Here is a 17,404-nt window from a genome sequence, read left to right on the forward strand (position 1 = left end):
AAGTCCAGGACCATATGGCTACACAGGTAAATTCTACCAAACATTTAAAGAGCTAACACCTAACCTTCTCAAAGTATTTAAAAAAATAGAAGGAAAACTTCCACATCCATTTTATAAGATGAGCATTACCCTGATATCAAAACTAGGTAAAGACACTACAATAAAAGGAAATTACAGGGGTGCCTGGATGGCTGAATTGGTTAAGCGTCCGATTCTTGATTTCAACTCAGGTCATGATCTCAGGTTCATGAGATCGAGCCCCACATCGGGTTCCACGAGGAGTCCGCTTAAGATTCTCTCCCTCTTCCTCTACCCCTCCCACCCCTGCTCACGCACTCTCTTAAAAAAAATTAATTAAAAAAATGACAGAGTACTATTCCTGGTAAACAAAGATGCAGAAATCATCAACAAAATATGAGCAAACCAAATTCTACACACTGACAAAGACATTCACCACAACCAAATGGGGTTTATTCCAGGGATGTGAGGATGGTTCAATATCTAAGAATCAATGAACATGATACACCACATTAACAAAAGGATAAAAAGTATATAATCATCTCAATAGATGGAGAAAAAATATTTTGACGAAATTCAACATGCATCCATGATAAAAACCCTCAACAAAGTGGGTTCAGAAGGAAGATAACTCAACATAACATAGGCCATAGATGAAAAACAGTACACTGAATGGAGAATAAGTGAGAGTTTTCCCCCTAAGGTCAGGAACAAGACAAGGATGTCCACTCTCACCAGTTTTATTCAACACAGTACTGGAAGTCCTAGTCACAGCAATCATATGCTAGAAATAAAAGGCATCCAAAGTGGTGAGGAAGAAATAAAACTCACTATTCAGAGATGACAAGACACTATATATAAAAAAAACCCCCAAAGATACCACCAAAAAACTATTAGAATAAATGATTTCAGTAAAGTTACAGGATACAAAATATACAGAAGTCTGTTGCATTTCTATACACTAACGACAAAATGAGAAAATCCCATTTACAAGTGCATCAAAACAGAATAATGTAGAAATAAACTTAACTAAGGAGATGAAAGACCTGTACTCTGCAAACTATAAGACACTGATGAAAGAAACCGAAGATGACACAAACAAATGGAAAGATACATCAGGCTCATGGAGTGGTATAATTATTATTGTTAAAATGTCCATACTACCCAAAGTAATCTACAGATTCAATGCAATCCCTATCAAAATACCCACAGCATTTTTCAGAGAACCAGAACAAATAATCCCAAAATTTGTATGGAACCACAAAAGACCCCAAATAGCCAAAGCACTCTTGAGAAAGAAGAACAAAGCTGTAGGTGTCACAATCCCAGATTTCAAGCTATACTACAAAGGTATAGTATTCAAAACAGTATGGTAATGTACAAAAATAGACACATAAGATGAATGAAACAGAACACAGAGCCCAGAAAGAAACCCAGGCATACACGGTCAATTAATCTACAATAAAGGAAACAAGCATATACAATGGGGAAAAAACAGTTTCTTCAATAAATGGTGCTAAAAAAACTGGAGAGCTAATGCCAAAGAATGAAACTGTGCTACTTTCTTACACCATACACAAAAATAAACTCAAAATGGATTAAAGACCTAAATGTGAGACCTGAAAGCATAAAAATCCTAAAAGAAAACATAGTCAGTCATGTCTTAGACATCGGCCTTAGCAACATTTTTTTTTTAAAAGATTATATGGGGCACCTGGGTGGCTCAGTCGTTGGGCGTCTGCCTTCGGCTCAGGTTGTGATCCCAGGGTCCTGGGATCGAGCCCCATGTCCAGCTCCCTGCTCGGCGGGGAGCCTGCTTCTCCCTCTCCCTGCCACTGTGTCTACTTGTGCTTTCTCACTATCTCTCTGTCAAATAAATAAATAAAATCTTAAAAAAAAAACTTTTAAATAAATAAATAGAGAGAGAGAGAGAGAGAGCAGGAACATAAGCAGGGGTAGTGGGAGAGGGAGAAGCAGGCTTCCCGCAGAGCAGGGAGCCCACTGCGGGGCTCGATTCCAGGACACTGGGATCATGACCTGAGCCGAAGGCAGACGCCCAACGACTGAGCCACCCAGGCGCCCCAGCAACATTTTTCTTGATGTCTCCTTAGGGAAACAAGAAAAACTATGGGGACTACATCAAACTAAAAAGCTTTTACATGGCAAAAGAAACCATCAACAAAGAAGACAACCTATTGACGGGGAGAAGATACTTCCTATTGAAGGGGAGAAAATATATAAAGAATGCATACAACACCAAAACCAAACCAAACCAAACCACCAAACATTCCAATTAAAACATGGGCAGAAGAACCTGAATAGGCATTTTTTCCAAAGAAGACATCCAGATGACCAAGAGACACATGAAAAGTCACTCAACACCACTCATCAGGAAAATGCAAATCAAAATCAAAATGAATTAGCACTTCACTCTTGTCAAAATGTCTAACATCAAAAAGACAAAAGTAACTGTTGGCGAGGATGTGGAGGAAAAAACCCCTCATGCACTAATGATGAGAATGTAAATTGGTGCAGCCACTATGGAAAACAGTATGGAGGTTTCCCGAAAAATTAAAAATAGAACTATCATACAATCCCAGTGATTCCACTGCTGGGTATTTACCTGAAGAAAATAAAAACCCTAATTTGAAAGGATACATGCACCCCCATTTTACTGCAGCATTATTTACAATAGCCAAGTTACAGAAACATCCCAAGTGTCCACTGATAGCTGAATGGTAAGGAACATGTGGAATATATACACAATGGAGTATTACCCAGCATAAAAAATAACAACATCTTGTCACTCACAACAACATTAAACTACAGGGTATTATGCTAAGTGAAATAAACCAATCACAGAAAGACCTATACTATATGATTTCACTTACATGCGGAATCTAAAAAAACAAAAAAAAAAGAACAAGCAAGCAAGAAAACAGAAACAGACTCATAAACACAGAGAAGAAACTGGTGGTTGCCAGAGGGGAGGAGGGATGGGCAAAATACATGAAGGGGATTAAGAGGTACCAACATCTAGTTATAAAATAAATAGGTCACAGGGATAAAAAGAGTAGGAAATACAGTCAATAATATTGTAATAATGATATATCATGAAAAATGGTAGCTACACTTACTGTACTGAGCATTCCTAATGTATAGAATTGTTGAATCACTCTGTTGTATACCTCTAATATGACACTGTAAGTCCACTACCCTTGAATAAAAAAAATTTTTTTTAAAAACTGAATGAATCGGGGCGCCTGGGTGGCTCAGATGGTTAAGCGACTGCCTTCGGCTCAGGTCATGATCCTGGAGTCCCTGGATCGAGTCCCGCATCGGGCTCCCTGCTCGGCAGGGAGTCTGCTTCTCCCTCTGACCCTCCCCCCTCTCATGAGCTTGCTCTCTCTCATTCTCTCTCTCTCAAATAAATAAAATCTTTAAAAATAATAATAATAAAAATAAATAAAAAATAAAAACTGAATGAATCCTTGAAAAACAAATGAAGAAATAAAGGTATTTAAGGAAAATACTGAATTACTTTTGCTCGTTTATAATTAAATAGATACTTAAAAAACAATCATTATGTAATCTCAAACTTGATTTCATTTTGCATACAAACTGCTAGCTTTCACTGGGCGTCTGGCTTGCTCTCCTCTTCCTTCCAAGATAAGACTGTCAAGAGTTATGTACACTCTTTTTGTCTACCAAGTGGCCACAAAGCCCATACCTATGAGACTCTGCCTAACCACAGGTTAAAAAAAAAAGCCATCAGTGACTGTTTTAATGACTTCCAGCCACAACACGAAAGCTATCTAATGAACATGAAGAAAAATTAAAATGTGGGGGAATATGACTGGCACATACATGGGCTTTCTGTCCACCCTGTACTCTTCTCCCTACAATTCATTTAGTCTGCTTTAATCTGGCTCTTATCAACATTCCACTGAAATACCACAATCTCTCTGCTGCTAAATCCAGATATATTTTCTGGTCCCTATGCCCCCTTATCTCTGCAGCATCTGACAATACTGATCGCTCCCTTTTTTAGCCTCTTTGACAACACAGTAGCCTGGTTTCTTCCTACCTCTTTTGTCCCATTAACGTCTGTCTGGTTTTTGCCCTAAGTTGCTTCCTCTTTTCATTCTACATCCTTTTAACCAGTGATCATATCCACTAGTAGGCATTCAGTAACATTTAAAGGCTGAGGATTCCCAAATTGGTATCTTGAACATCATGCTCTCTCCAAGACTCCAGACACATATAGCCACCTGCCTACTACAGAGCACCATCTGGATATGCCCAAAGATAATTGTCAATATGTTCAAAAAGGAAATCCTCACCACAACCCTTCCCCAAATGCTCTCTGTTCTCTCCACGAACGTTACCACTATTCACTCAGTAACACTACGAGAAACCAGGGTGTGATCCCTGACTTCCCATTCTTGCACAACCAACTACAGGGTGAAACGAAGTGGTCATGGTTGCCACCCCAGTTCTGCCATTTGTTAGTGTCTAAGAAAATACTCAATCCTTACGTCTTTGAAATTTCACCTATAAAATGGAAATAATAGTAGGGCTGTAGTAAAAATTAAATGTCAAACGTTAGTAAGTCAGCATTAGTTACTATTATTCGGGGCATTTTTGAATACTGTCATCAACATTATGGCTCCAACTTCGTGCTGCTCTCTCACCTCTGGTCTTGCCTTCCTCCCACATCACAGCCAGAGTATTTGTGTTCTAAGATGCAGATCTGATCATGCCCCCTCCACTCTGCATCCCAAAGGAACAGAGCCAGGTGTGATCCTGTGCATGGCTGTCCTGTGCTACCTCCTCCTAGGGCATGAGACCATGATCATCCATCTGCCTGAGATGCTTTTCTTCCTCCCTCCCCACTGCTTCTCGAAGCCACATCGATCCTGCACACGTTGGTACTGATGGCACCTCCTCTAAGGGGGCTTCCACTGACAACCCCCTTCCCCGAGTCCTACCGCCATGCCTCTCCTCTACCCACACCGTGCTAGAGGACCCTCCACTGTGCTTTCACTGCAGGTTGTGCTTATCCTCACAGGCGCACTGAACACACAACACCGAAGCCACCAGTGTATCTGAAGGTCTCTCATATAAATTGTAGCTCTACCTAGAACATGCTGTTACACCAGAGCGGGGGAAGTACTCAAAAATGACGGGAGCTTGTCCTAAGGACCTGGGAGCCAGTGTGAAAAGGCTCCCACTGGCCAAACCTGTGACAATTTGAGTACCAAAATAATTAAGGACAGTAATGAATTACAGGCCTGTAGAAAACAGGAACCCATGAGTCGCTATCAGTATTAAATACACACGTACATAAATGGAGAAGGGAGGACTTTTATTTATAGTAGAATGCAACTGGTAAACATGCAAGGAGCGCTGAAGCCTTAAAAAATCACCATTTTGCCGATATCACAGTACAGACTGCTTCAAGAAAAAAATCATCAGTGGATGCTAAAGCTAGGAGTAGATTTGGACGAAGAGTAGTATGTATGAATGGCCCTCAAGTATCTCCCCAAAGTACTGCTTATTAATTGTGGGGCGGAGGGGGAATTACACAGTAGATAAATCAAACAGTATCACGATTAGCTAATCAAAATTAACATCAATGAGGGAAAGATGGACAACGTACACCTCTAGATGGGACACCCTGACAAAACATATTACTTTACAGTATTCCAGTCAGGAATGCAGAACCTGAGGGGCGCCCGGGTGGCTCAGGTCATGTTCCCAGGGTTCTGGGATCGAGTCCCGCATCACGCTCCCTGCTCAGTGGGGAACCTGCTTCTCCCTCCCCCTCTGCCTTCTATTCCCCCTGCTTGTGCTCTCTCTCTCAAATAAATAAAATCTTAAAAAAAAAAAAAAAAAAAGGAATGCAGAACCCGAAACTTATGAGGAAAGAGACAAAGCTAAAATGATAAATGTTCTATTTAAAAAAAAAAAAAGAGGGGTGGAGACAGGGTGAGAATGTCATCTTAAAAATGCCAATGTCATAAAAGAAAAATATCACAGATTAAAGGAAAGAGAGTACATAACAACTAAATCTAATAACTAATCCTAGACTGGGTCCTATACTAAGTGGGGAAAATGTTACAAAAAAATGGATCAACTGACAAAATTGAAAGATGGTAGATTATGAAAAGTATTCCATTATGTTTAATTTATTGAACTTACTAAGTTTACTGAATTGATAACTGTGCTATGGTTCTATGTGAGACTACATTAGTTTTAGGAAATTAGGTAGTGAAATATTTAGGGGTAAACAGTATGACAACTTACTCTCAAAATGATTCAGGAAAAAAATATATACCATGTATGTGTACACGTGTCCCTGTACACAAACACACACACATGTACATGCACAGAAAGAGGGAACAAATAAAGCCAACAGGGGAAATGTTAATAGGTGAATATGGATCAAGGATATAAGGTGCTCTTTGTAAAAATTTTTACTCTTGCGACTCTGTACTTCTGGAATTATTTCCAAATAAAAAGTCAAAACAAAACAAAAAGGCTGTAGTTCTATTCAAGGGCTATGCTTTGTTCACCCCTGCATTTCCAGAGCCTGAGCTCACACTTCCTCAAATGTCTGTTAAATAATTAAATAATGAAGAGTCACTTTTACTATACCAAACCAATCTACCTAATAAAATAATTATATATAGACAAACCTTGTCCCCTACATCCTATACACACCCCCAATAAAATATTGGGGGATCAGGGATCACCCCTGTAGAACAATTTGTGAATGCTTAGGAAAAAGGGAAAATAGATTTAAGCTACTCAATCTTTGAGTATGTTTTTCCAGTTTTCTACTCTTAAAATATCCCTGATATCTGAAAAGCTAAATTCTACCAGATTAACAATCCAGGCTTAATTTAAAATGTACATTATTTCAAAGTCCTTAGTGTTAACTTTAGTCCTTAGGGTCAATTCAAACCTGTTCGAGGGCACCTGGGTGGCTCTGTCGGTTAAATGGCCAACTCTGGGTTTCAACTCAGGTCATGATCTCATGGTCGTGAGATAGGGACCCGTGTCAGACTCTGCGCTCAGCGAGTAATCTGCTTCAGATTCTCTCTCCCTCTCCCTCTAGCTTGCGTGTTCTCTCTCTCAAATAAATAAAATCTTTAAACCTGTTTAAATTACCCACCATTTTCATCAAAACAACCATCATCTGCCATTTTCACAGTAAGGTGATCTATAATTTGCACTAGCCAAAGGAGTCCTAGATGAGTAACCCTGCCAAGTCACTGAAGGTCTAAGATAGCACTGTCTAATAAAAATATAATGCAAGTCCCTTTAAATGTTCTAGTAGTCACCTGAAGGAAAAAGCAAAGGTGAAATTTCAATATATTTTATTTAATCTATCAAAAATAGTATTGTTTTACTATATGATCAATATAAAAATCACGGATGAGCTATTTTACATATTTCTCTGCAACGAGGTCCTTGAGATCCAGTGTGCATTTTATACGAACAGCACATCACAATTCAGACTGGCCACGTTTCAAGTAGTCAGCAGCTACCTGCAGGCAGCTCTAAGGCTTTAGGATTTGCATTCAATTAAAAGGCTAAGACCTACAACTCTTAGATTCTATAATTCAGTATCTCCTTTGAGGGTATACAATTGATTAGGCACAGGGTCTGGCACAGACTAGGTATTCAATGAACATTTGTTAGGTGAAATAGAAAAGAAAAATGGAATTCACTGAATTTAATGGTAAGGATGACCTTAGTCATCAAATCTGCTTGTATTTACAGAAATGATGACAGCTTTCCCACTAGGAAATGATACTTCAATACTTGAGGGGCTAACCATATTCAGAACACTTGCTAGCTAGCTAACTGTGGTCAAAAAAGAGTTTCTGAAGCACCCAAAAGCTTAACTCAAGCTTCTCTAGGGGCTCCAAAGAACGGTTTTATTCATTTCTCAACCCTAAGTTCAAGCCTTTACAATATAAGGATAATACAACTGCCTCCTTACGAAAAAGAAAAGGCGACAAGGGTAAACAAAAACAAAGACGCTTCAGGCGTCAAGCAAGAGCTTGGGTTCTGTCCAGTTCTGAGCTCTTGGGAGCTGCTAGCTCTCCGCCAGCTCTGTCCACCTTTAAAACCTCAGGAGCCACCGACGCCGAAGTTACCATTAATTTCACCACTACTGCTATCCGATACCATTTACTGAACAACTGTGCCCTCCAAGGTAGCTGTGATTATCTCTAGCTTACAAAAGAAAACAACCTCCGGGCGCCTGGGGGGCTCAGTCGGTTAAGCGTCTGCCTTCAGCTCAGGTCATGATCCCAGAGTCCTGGGATCGAGCCCCACATCGGGCTCCCTGCTCGGCGGGAAGTCTGTTTCTCCCTCCCCCACTCCCCTGCTTGTGTTCCCGCTCTCGCCGTGTCTCTCTCTGTCAAATAAATAAATAAAAATCTTTAAAAAAATAAAAAATTTTAAAAAATAAGAAAACCACCTCACAGAATGGGCATATGGCAGAATCACGACTCAAATCCAAGCCTGCCTTCTCCAAAGGCTGTGTTCTTTCCACTATGTCACTGGTAGGTATCAAGGACACTGCCAGTAGGGTGAGAATGAGCGCCTTTCTTTGGGGAAAAAAAGACAAGAAACCCCCATCAACTTATCATCCAAAAAGGGGGTTACAGGGGTGGGAAGTGAAGGGCTCAGAGGGGTGCAAAGAACCCTTGTATAAATAAGCTGTTGTAGGACATATAAGAGGCAGAGCTAAAAGGAAAAAAATCACCCTTAAGAGTTACAAATACTTGCCTTTGAAAAAAACATATTAAAAAATCATCTTTAAAATCAAAGCCGGGCGCCTGGGTGGTTCAGTCGGTTAAGCGACTGCCTTCGGCTCAGGTCATGATCCTGGAGTCCCGGGATCGAGTCCCGCATCGGGCTCCCTGCTCAGCAGGGAGTCTGCTTCTCCCTCTGACCCTCTTCCCTCTCGTGCTCTCTATCTCTCATTCTCTCTCTCAAATAAATAAATAAAATCTTAAAAAAAATAAAATAAAATAAAATAAAATCAAAGCCAACAACTTACCCACAAAGATGGCTACCATCTGAAAAGATGATTTTTTAAAATTTATTTAAATTTTATTTATTTATTTGACAGAGAGAGAGAGAGCACAAGCAAGGGGAGCAGCAGAGGGAGAGTGAGAAGCAGGCTCCCCGCTGAGCAGGGAGCCCGACGTGGGGCTCAATCCCAGGACCCTGGGACTATGACCTGAGCCGAAGGCAGACGCTTAACCAACTGAGCCACCCAGGCGTCCCCTGAAAAGATGATTAACAGCAGACCTACTTTTCACAGCAAATATGAAAATGTCTTCTCTTTAAAGGATTATGTACGTAATCTGAACAGTGGTTAGCACTCTGCCCTATACAGTCATTTTCATAAGCACTAACTGACATGGATAATCATTAAGTATTTCGCAATATACAACACTCTGAATAATTTCCTGATGATTAAAAACATGTTAAAATTCTTCTTTAAAAAAAGCAATTTCCTTTCTGCTGAGAGGTTAAAACAGATAGTTTACAAATAGAAAGTGTTCTAGCCAGTAAGATGAGCCTGTTTCCCTAAAAAACAAGTTTTAAAATAAAGTACTACACGTTTTTGCATGTAATCCCACAGAATACAACTAAGATGAAACATTGGCCTATAGTATCTTATATTATAGATTTCGATGTGATGCACATCAAAACACACCATCTATTCCTGTCCAGATATTATCAGTGTATGCAACAACTATGCTTAATAGATATGGACTTTGTTTCTTAACCTTTTAATAGGCTGCTTCTTTTTATACAATTCTAAAGTGATGAGTCATGATCTGAAACCAATCAGAGGACTCAAGCAGTATCTGAACTGTGCTGGCTAGGCTGGGCTGCGACCTAACTCCTGGGACACCCTTGAAACACCCCCACTAAAGCACAGATGGCCACAGCTGTGGCTTGTGGAGCTGTGTAGGCGGTAACCCTAGATCAAAAATAAGAAGAAATACTAAAGGCATAAACCCCACGATCGCAATAGGGTTCTAAAGCCACATAACCAAGAAGTTCTACAGGGTGGAGCCTTTGTGGTCTGTCAGCTTTGCGGGCAACTCCCAATTTCTGAGGGCAGCATGGAGAGTAGGGGGCCCAGACGCTAGGCTCAGCGGTGGAATCACTCTGAGCCTTCTTCCAGGGGTGCAGCTACCCCCACCCCCATTCAGGAGTGCCAGCACCACAAGGCGCAGTGGGTTCTGATCCTCAGAAAGCAGCTACCGGGATTTCTCCAACAGAATTCCTCCTCCCAAACAGAGAGAAAGCTCCCCCAAAGCTCTGTTCTGATGCTGCCGTTCTCCGCACTCTAGAAAATGACCTCACACCTAGTGCTTTGTTTCCACAGCAAATATTTTCTGAGATCAGCAAACATGCAGGGTTGTGCGGTTATAGGCCTGAGTGTTTACTTCTGCCACATTTTAGCTCACTACCTAAAATAATTATAGCAGAGGTTACAAACCAATGGTCTATAGGCCAAATCCAGCCCACTGATCTGCTTGGTTTGACCTCAATAGTGTTAAAGAAAAAAGCTGAGCCACATTTTTTTTTTTTTTTGAAGATTCTTTATTTCTTTAAGTCATCTCTACACCCAAAGTGAGGCTCAAACTCACACCCGGAGATCAAGAGTCACGTGCTCCACTGACTGAGCCAGCCAGGTGCCCGGAGCCACACTTTAAAATAGAGAAATTTTACCTAACCACCTGGATACCCAACTTCTCGCTGAAAAAATCAGAAGCTACAGCAATAGCAGGCAAGTGGCTACAGCTGAGGCACGGCTGCGCCCTGTAGAAGGGACACGTACTTTCCAGCCTGCCTACTGTCCACACTCCCTAGGCCGTCCCAGACACAGAGGCCTGAGGTTGCCTCACCCACTGGCATACCAGCAGGGTCTGTGCCACCTGCAATATGTTCCATAAAAGGTTTAAAGCCAGTACTGTATCAGTCTAGTCTAGTGTGTCTCCACAGCCGGCTACTGATCCGGTAATTTGGGGTACAATAATGCTTCATCATGCAAGCTTGCCCCATGTGTCACAAGGTGGTTAGCATCCTGGCCTGTAAAATGCTAGAAGCGCCCCCAGGTGGTCCCTAGAGAGACAACAGTATCTCAGGCTGACAGCCACTGCTAGCATCTTAAGTTTGGTGAGGTGAACACTGCTGAGGTTTGAGGAAAAGTTAGCCTGGCCTTGAGAGAACTTTTAAGGAAAGGAATCATTCATTTTTCTGATTAGTCTGGCCCAGCCAATAACCACTGAACAAAAACATGTATACTCGAGGGCGCCTGGGTGGCTCAGTTGGTTGAGCGACTGCCTTCGGCTCAGGTCATGATCCTGGAGTCCCGGGATCGAGTCCCGCATCGGGCTCCCTGCTCGGCGGGGAGTCTGCTTCTCCCTCTCATGCTCTCTGTCTCTCATTCTCTCTGTCTCAAATAAATAAATAAAATCTTAAAAAAAAAACATGTATACTCGGGGCGCCTGGGTGGCTCAGTTGGTTGAGCGACTGCCTTCGGCTCAGGTCATGATCCTGGAGTCCCGGGATCGAGTCCCGCATCGGGCTCCCTGCTCGGCGGGGAGTCTGCTTCTCCCTCTCATGCTCTCTGTCTCTCATTCTCTCTGTCTCAAATAAATAAATAAAATCTTAAAAAAAAAACATGTATACTCGGGGCGCCTGGGTGGCTCAGTTGGTTAAGCGACTGCCTTCGGCTCAGGTCATGATCCTGGAGTCCCGGGATCGAGTCCCGCATCGGGCTCCCTGCTCGGCGGGGAGTCTGCTTCTCCCTCTCATGCTCTCTGTCTCTCATTCTCTCTGTCTCAAATAAATAAATAAAATCTTAAAAAAAAAACATGTATACTCGAGGGCGCCTGGGTGGCTCAGTTGGTTGAGCGACTGCCTTCGGCTCAGGTCATGATCCTGGAGTCCCGGGATCGAGTCCCGCATCGGGCTCCCTGCTCGGCGGGGAGTCTGCTTCTCCCTCTCATGCTCTCTGTCTCTCATTCTCTCTGTCTCAAATAAATAAATAAAATCTTAAAAAAAAAACATGTATACTCGGGGCGCCTGGGTGGCTCAGTTGGTTAAGCGACTGCCTTCGGCTCAGGTCATGATCCTGGAGTCCCGGGATCGAGTCCCGCATCGGGCTCCCTGCTCGGCAGGGAGTCTGCTTCTCCCTCTGACCCTCCTCCCTCTCATGCTCTCTGTCTCTCATTCTCTCTGTCTCAAATAAATAAATAAAATCTTAAAAAAAAAAATGTATACTCATATAAACCTTTGGAATTTTCACCCATATTCTTGTTGCTTTGGAAGTTTTGGTTTTAGATGATATTTATTGAGCCATATGTACGTACCAGGCACTGGGCTAAGTGCTTTGTCTCATTTAACCCCCCTTATCCCACAGGAGAGGCAAATAATATCATCTACATTTTACAAATGAGGAAATGTGAGGCTCAGAGAGGGTAAATAATTTGCCTGTAGTCACAGAGTCAACAAGCAGCAAAGCTAGGAAACAAACATTATTCTCCTATACTTCTGGCTACATCGTAAGACTCTGATGATGTCAAAACTCTTAAAGACAGTTTAAATCAAAACCTGATTATAAAATAGAAGGGGTTTTTGTACTAGATAGTAAATTCTTCTAGGTAAGCAGCAACAAGAAGTGGCCAGTAGTGGAGCATAACTAATGATCTTTTACTGGTACAGGTAAGGGTTCCAATTTCAAGATCTTTCATGCATATGTAAAGGTGCAACTAAATAACAAGGAAGGGATAGGAATACGATATTGTTATTTCCCCTAAATGAGCCTTCCAAATGATTTCTAAGACAATCGTCCCACAGGATTTTGATTATAATGGAAACCATTCTGAAACAGTCACATATTTGTTGCATCTATCTTACATTCTACTATATTCTCAAAGGAGATATACTAGGGATCAATATTTATATTAAAAGAATCAAAAGTATCTTCATGTTAAATATAGTCCCCCAGAAACAGATAGAAGCATATTCAGTTTATTTTTTGTCTTTGTTTTTTTTAAAAGATTTTATTCATGTATTTCAGACAGAGAGAGAGAGAGCACGAGCGAGCGCACGAGCAGGGGAAGGGGCAGAGAGAGAAGGAGGCTCCGGGCTGAGCAGGGAGCCCTCCTGGGATCATGACCTGAGCCAAAGGCAGATACTTAACCGACTGAGCCACCCAAGCGCCCCCATATTCAGTTTAAATTTAAAATGAGCACCCATCCTCCCAAGTGAGTATCTGCTTGCTAGCTGCCACCTCTACAGAACCCATGATATGTGCCCCTCCTGCTGCCCCCCACGACCTCCCCAACAAAAATAAAAATAAAGGTACTTGGGGGGCGCCTGGGTGGCTCAGTTGGTTAAGCGACTGCCTTCAGCTCAGGTCATGATCCTGGAGTCCCTGGATCGAGTCCCGCATCGGGCTCCCTGCTCGGCAGGGAGCCTGCTTCTGCCTCTGACCCTCCCCCCTCTCATGTGCTCTCTCTCTCTCATTCTCTCTGTCTCAAATAAATAAATTTAAAAAAAAAAATCTTTAAAAATAAATAAATAAATAAAAAATAAAGGTACTTGGGATCTTTTCCCAATTCTGAGTATGGTAACAAAAAAGCAGGATATGAGTATTAGTTTTTTTACTCTTTATTATTTTTTTTTTTTAATTATTTTTTGGAGAGAAGGGGGGCGGGGAGGGAGCTCGAGCCAGCAGTGGGGAGGGGCAGACGGAGAGAATCCTGAAGCAGACTCCCAGCCCAGTGGGGAGCCTGACACAGGGCTTGATCCCACAACCTAGGAGATCATGACCCGAGCCAAAACTAAGAGCCAGATGCCCAACTGACTGAGCCACCCAGGTGCCCCAATTATTAGTTTTTAAGTCAGGTCTACGCCCAACATGGGGCTCAAACTCATGACCCCGAAATCAGGAGCCGCATCTTCCATCGACTGAACTACCCACGTGCCCCAAAGAAGTAGGATATTAAAAAATAAAGCAAAATGCCCTTATAGAGTGGTCTATGAAAAAAGAAATGGGAAAGCCTTGATTCTTACTAGAAATATTTTGTTCATTTAGGAATACTGATTGGTGGTAGGAAAAAATGGTATCTAGGTTAGAAAAATCAAAGGTTTCCTACTATAAAAATATCTCAAGAACATTCTGGAAAAGGCAAAATTATAGAGACAGCAAAAAGATCAGTGGTTGCCAGGGGTTTGTGGGGAGGGTTCATAGATGAAGCATAGGCAATTTTAAGGGGGTGAAATTATTCTGTATAATACTCTAATAGTAGATACATGACATCATGCACTTGTCAAAACCCACAGAACTTTATAATACAAAGAGTGAACCCTTTTTCTTTTTGAGGAGGCGAGGAACAAGGGAAAGGGAGAGAAAGAATCTTAAGAAGCCTCCATGCCCAGCCCGGAGCCTGATGCAGGGCTCAGTCTCATGACCCTGAGATCATGACCTGAGCCAAAATCAAGAGTCAGATGCTTAACCAACTGAGCCACCTAGGCGCCCCAAGAGTGAGCCTTAAAGTATGCAAATTTAAGATCATTTAGTAGGTCAGGGGATCCCAGGAAGGAACAGACACCATATGACGTAATCTAACTGTATTACAAATGCGTGAAACAATGTCATTCCAGAGGGTTGGGGGGGAAAGGTGCTGACCTACATAATTTTGGAAATGAGTGGCATTTGTAAGACTAAAGTAAAGGTAAAAGGAAATATACATAAGCAACGCACTCTAGTTGATAAAGCTGTTTCCCATAGGGGTAAAAGTTAACAAAACTGATATACATCTATATTATATACACACACACACACACACACACACACACACCAGGAGTGAACAATTAAGTACATTGATGGTGAATGGTGAAAGCCAGGTTTCTCACTGTTTGGGACAGGTTACAGACAAGCAAGGAGAGAAGGCTAGAATGATCCATGTGGTAATGGATTAGGTTGAGGACATCAGTAAAAACTCATGCTTAGCTTAATATTGATATAAATATATAAAAACAGATACAGAGAAACATGTACAGACATGCATAAATATACAGATAGTGTATACGTGGGATTTCAGCTAACAGAACCTAGAAACATCACCCCCCCAAAGTAGCAGTGAGCCTACCTAGTACTCAGATCTTGATTTCTAATAACATTAGCATTCTCTAATAAAAGGAACCAGGGCTTTCAGGAGAAATGGCTGATTCTAGAACTAAAACAGGGGATACACAGGATAAGTCTGGAGTATCTTACAATGCCCGAAAGTAAGGAAGTGCTCAAAAGGAACCCCACCCCATGACAATGGGGGCATGTTAAGGTAACACATGGGCCAACCAAAAGAGCTCATCAATGGCCAAGGCTAGAAAAATTTAAGCAACAAAATAAAGTAGTAAAGGAATATGACCCAAAGTCTAAAATAATTATCCATGAACCTCTAATGATACAAAGAAATGACTAAATAAATAAGCAAATAGGGGAGAAGACACAATCTCCCATTCAGAAGAATTCCCAATAATTTATGTAGAACATCCAAAAGGAGATGCAGTATAACTTCCGACTCCTTAAGTGGCGACTACACAGTGCCTTCATTCCAAACAACACAGTACAAAAGAGAATTAAAAAAAAAAAAAAAGTAACATTAGAGTGAAGAATGGAGAAAGCAGACATAAACCTTCTCAGCCAGGTGACCAAAGCCAACATTAACAGTGATAAATCATGATGACAGTACGTACTCTTGACGTGATGTGACAAGAATATAAGAATGGCACTTTACCTCTGTGGTCTTCCTCCCCAAAACCCAGAACACCAGTCTAACAATGAGAAAAACATCAGACAAATCCAGATTGAGGGACATTCTACAAAATACCTGATCAGTTCTCCTCACAACTGACAAGGTCATCAAACCAATGAAAGTCTGAGAAATTGTCACAGCAAGAGGAGCCTAAGGAGACATGACAACTAAACGTCATCCCGGTGGGATCCTAAAACAGAAAAAATACATTAGTTAAAAAGGAAAAGGGAGTGAACTATGGACTTTAGTTAATAACAGTGTTTCAATATTGGTTAATTAACTGTAACAAACGTACCATGCCAAGGTCATCTATTAATAATAGAAGAAACTGGGTACTGGGCATATGGGAACTCTCTGTATTATCCTCTCAGTTTTTCTGTAAAATTAAAGCTGTACAAAACAATCTACTTAATTTTAAAAAATTTACCTCAAGATGATTTATGATCTCTGGCACAGGAGTCTTATTCACATCTCCAGCTCTAAAAGCACCTTCTTTTCAGTAGTCTAGAAAAGTGACAAAATGAGGAATTAGTTATCCTTTTGCTAACTTCCTAACTCAGTATGGAAGCATGACAAAAACTCAAGCCTTCTGGTGCTTATAGGTAACAGCACACAGGAGGCTAGCCCACACTTTTAGGGCAGGTGGTTCCTTCCCAAGTACCATCACAAGCTGAATCATCATCTTTTCTTTTAGGTCACAAGTATTTTCTACAGTAACTAAATTCGACATTATCCCAAGAAGAGAGCAGCAGTCCAGAAAAATAAAAACATAACCCACCATTTGTTTTCTTAAGGCTTCTGAAGCACACCTGGTTGTGAGGTTGCATCCTGAGCCCCCATCTATTTATAGAAGAAAGGATGAAGCCCAGGCCCTGCAAGCACGTAGGAAACTTTAAATTGTACGGCCCAAATAGGAAGTATCTTTTTAAAAAAATGCTGACTATAATACAATCCATTTCTGTTCCATGAAGAGCAATTTATATAAAGAACAGTAACCTTACTGGCTTATTTTGACACGAGTATTCTCTCTCCCCATCATTCAGAAACTACGATAGTCCCCTCTCACATGTGGTTTTGCCTCCTGCAGTTTCAGTTACCCGTGGTCAACTGCAGTCCAGAAGCAGAGGATCCACCTTCCAACATAGCATCAGAAGGTCAATAGTGGCCTAACGCTATGTCACAGTGCCTATGCCATTCATCCCACTGTAGATCAGGCAGGCATTTTATCATCTCACATCATCATCATAAGAAGGGTGAGTACAGTACAATAAGCTTTTTTTAAAAAAATATTTTATTTATTTATTTCAGACAGAGAGAGAGAGCACAAGCGAGGGAGAGGGGAAGAGAGAGAAGCAGGCTCCCGGCTGGGCAGGGAGCCCAACGTGGGGCTCAATCCCAGGACCCCAGGACCATGACCTGAGCCGAAGGCAGATGCTTCACTGACTGAGCCACCCAGGTGCCCCTAAAATAAGCTATTTCTTTTCAAGATTTTATTTATTTATTTGAGAGAG

The 17,404-nt window shown here is 41.5% G+C and overlaps 1 protein-coding gene across 6 annotated transcripts in view; it reads right to left on the reverse strand.

The window, feature by feature from the left end:
- TAB3 (TGF-beta activated kinase 1 (MAP3K7) binding protein 3) overlaps positions 1 to 17,404 on the reverse strand; it is an 89,123-nt gene that overhangs the window by 36,760 nt on the left and 34,959 nt on the right. For 5 of the 6 annotated variants that reach the window (XR_010406075.1, XR_010406074.1, XM_064573897.1 and 2 more), the window contains 2 exons: positions 16,321 to 16,397; positions 15,969 to 16,083 (listed from right to left, as the gene is read on the reverse strand). The exons of the other annotated variant lie outside the window; for it this stretch is intronic. The gene's annotated coding sequence lies outside the window, so the exon portion shown is untranslated. The remainder of the gene's footprint in view (positions 1 to 15,968; positions 16,084 to 16,320; positions 16,398 to 17,404) is intronic. 6 annotated transcript variants of the gene reach the window in all.

This window comes from Mirounga angustirostris, unplaced genomic scaffold (assembly GCF_029215605.1).
Source record: "Mirounga angustirostris isolate CCGP_5_RB_7025 unplaced genomic scaffold, mMirAng1.0.hap1 SCAF_11, whole genome shotgun sequence".
NCBI lineage: Eukaryota > Metazoa > Chordata > Mammalia > Carnivora > Phocidae > Mirounga > Mirounga angustirostris.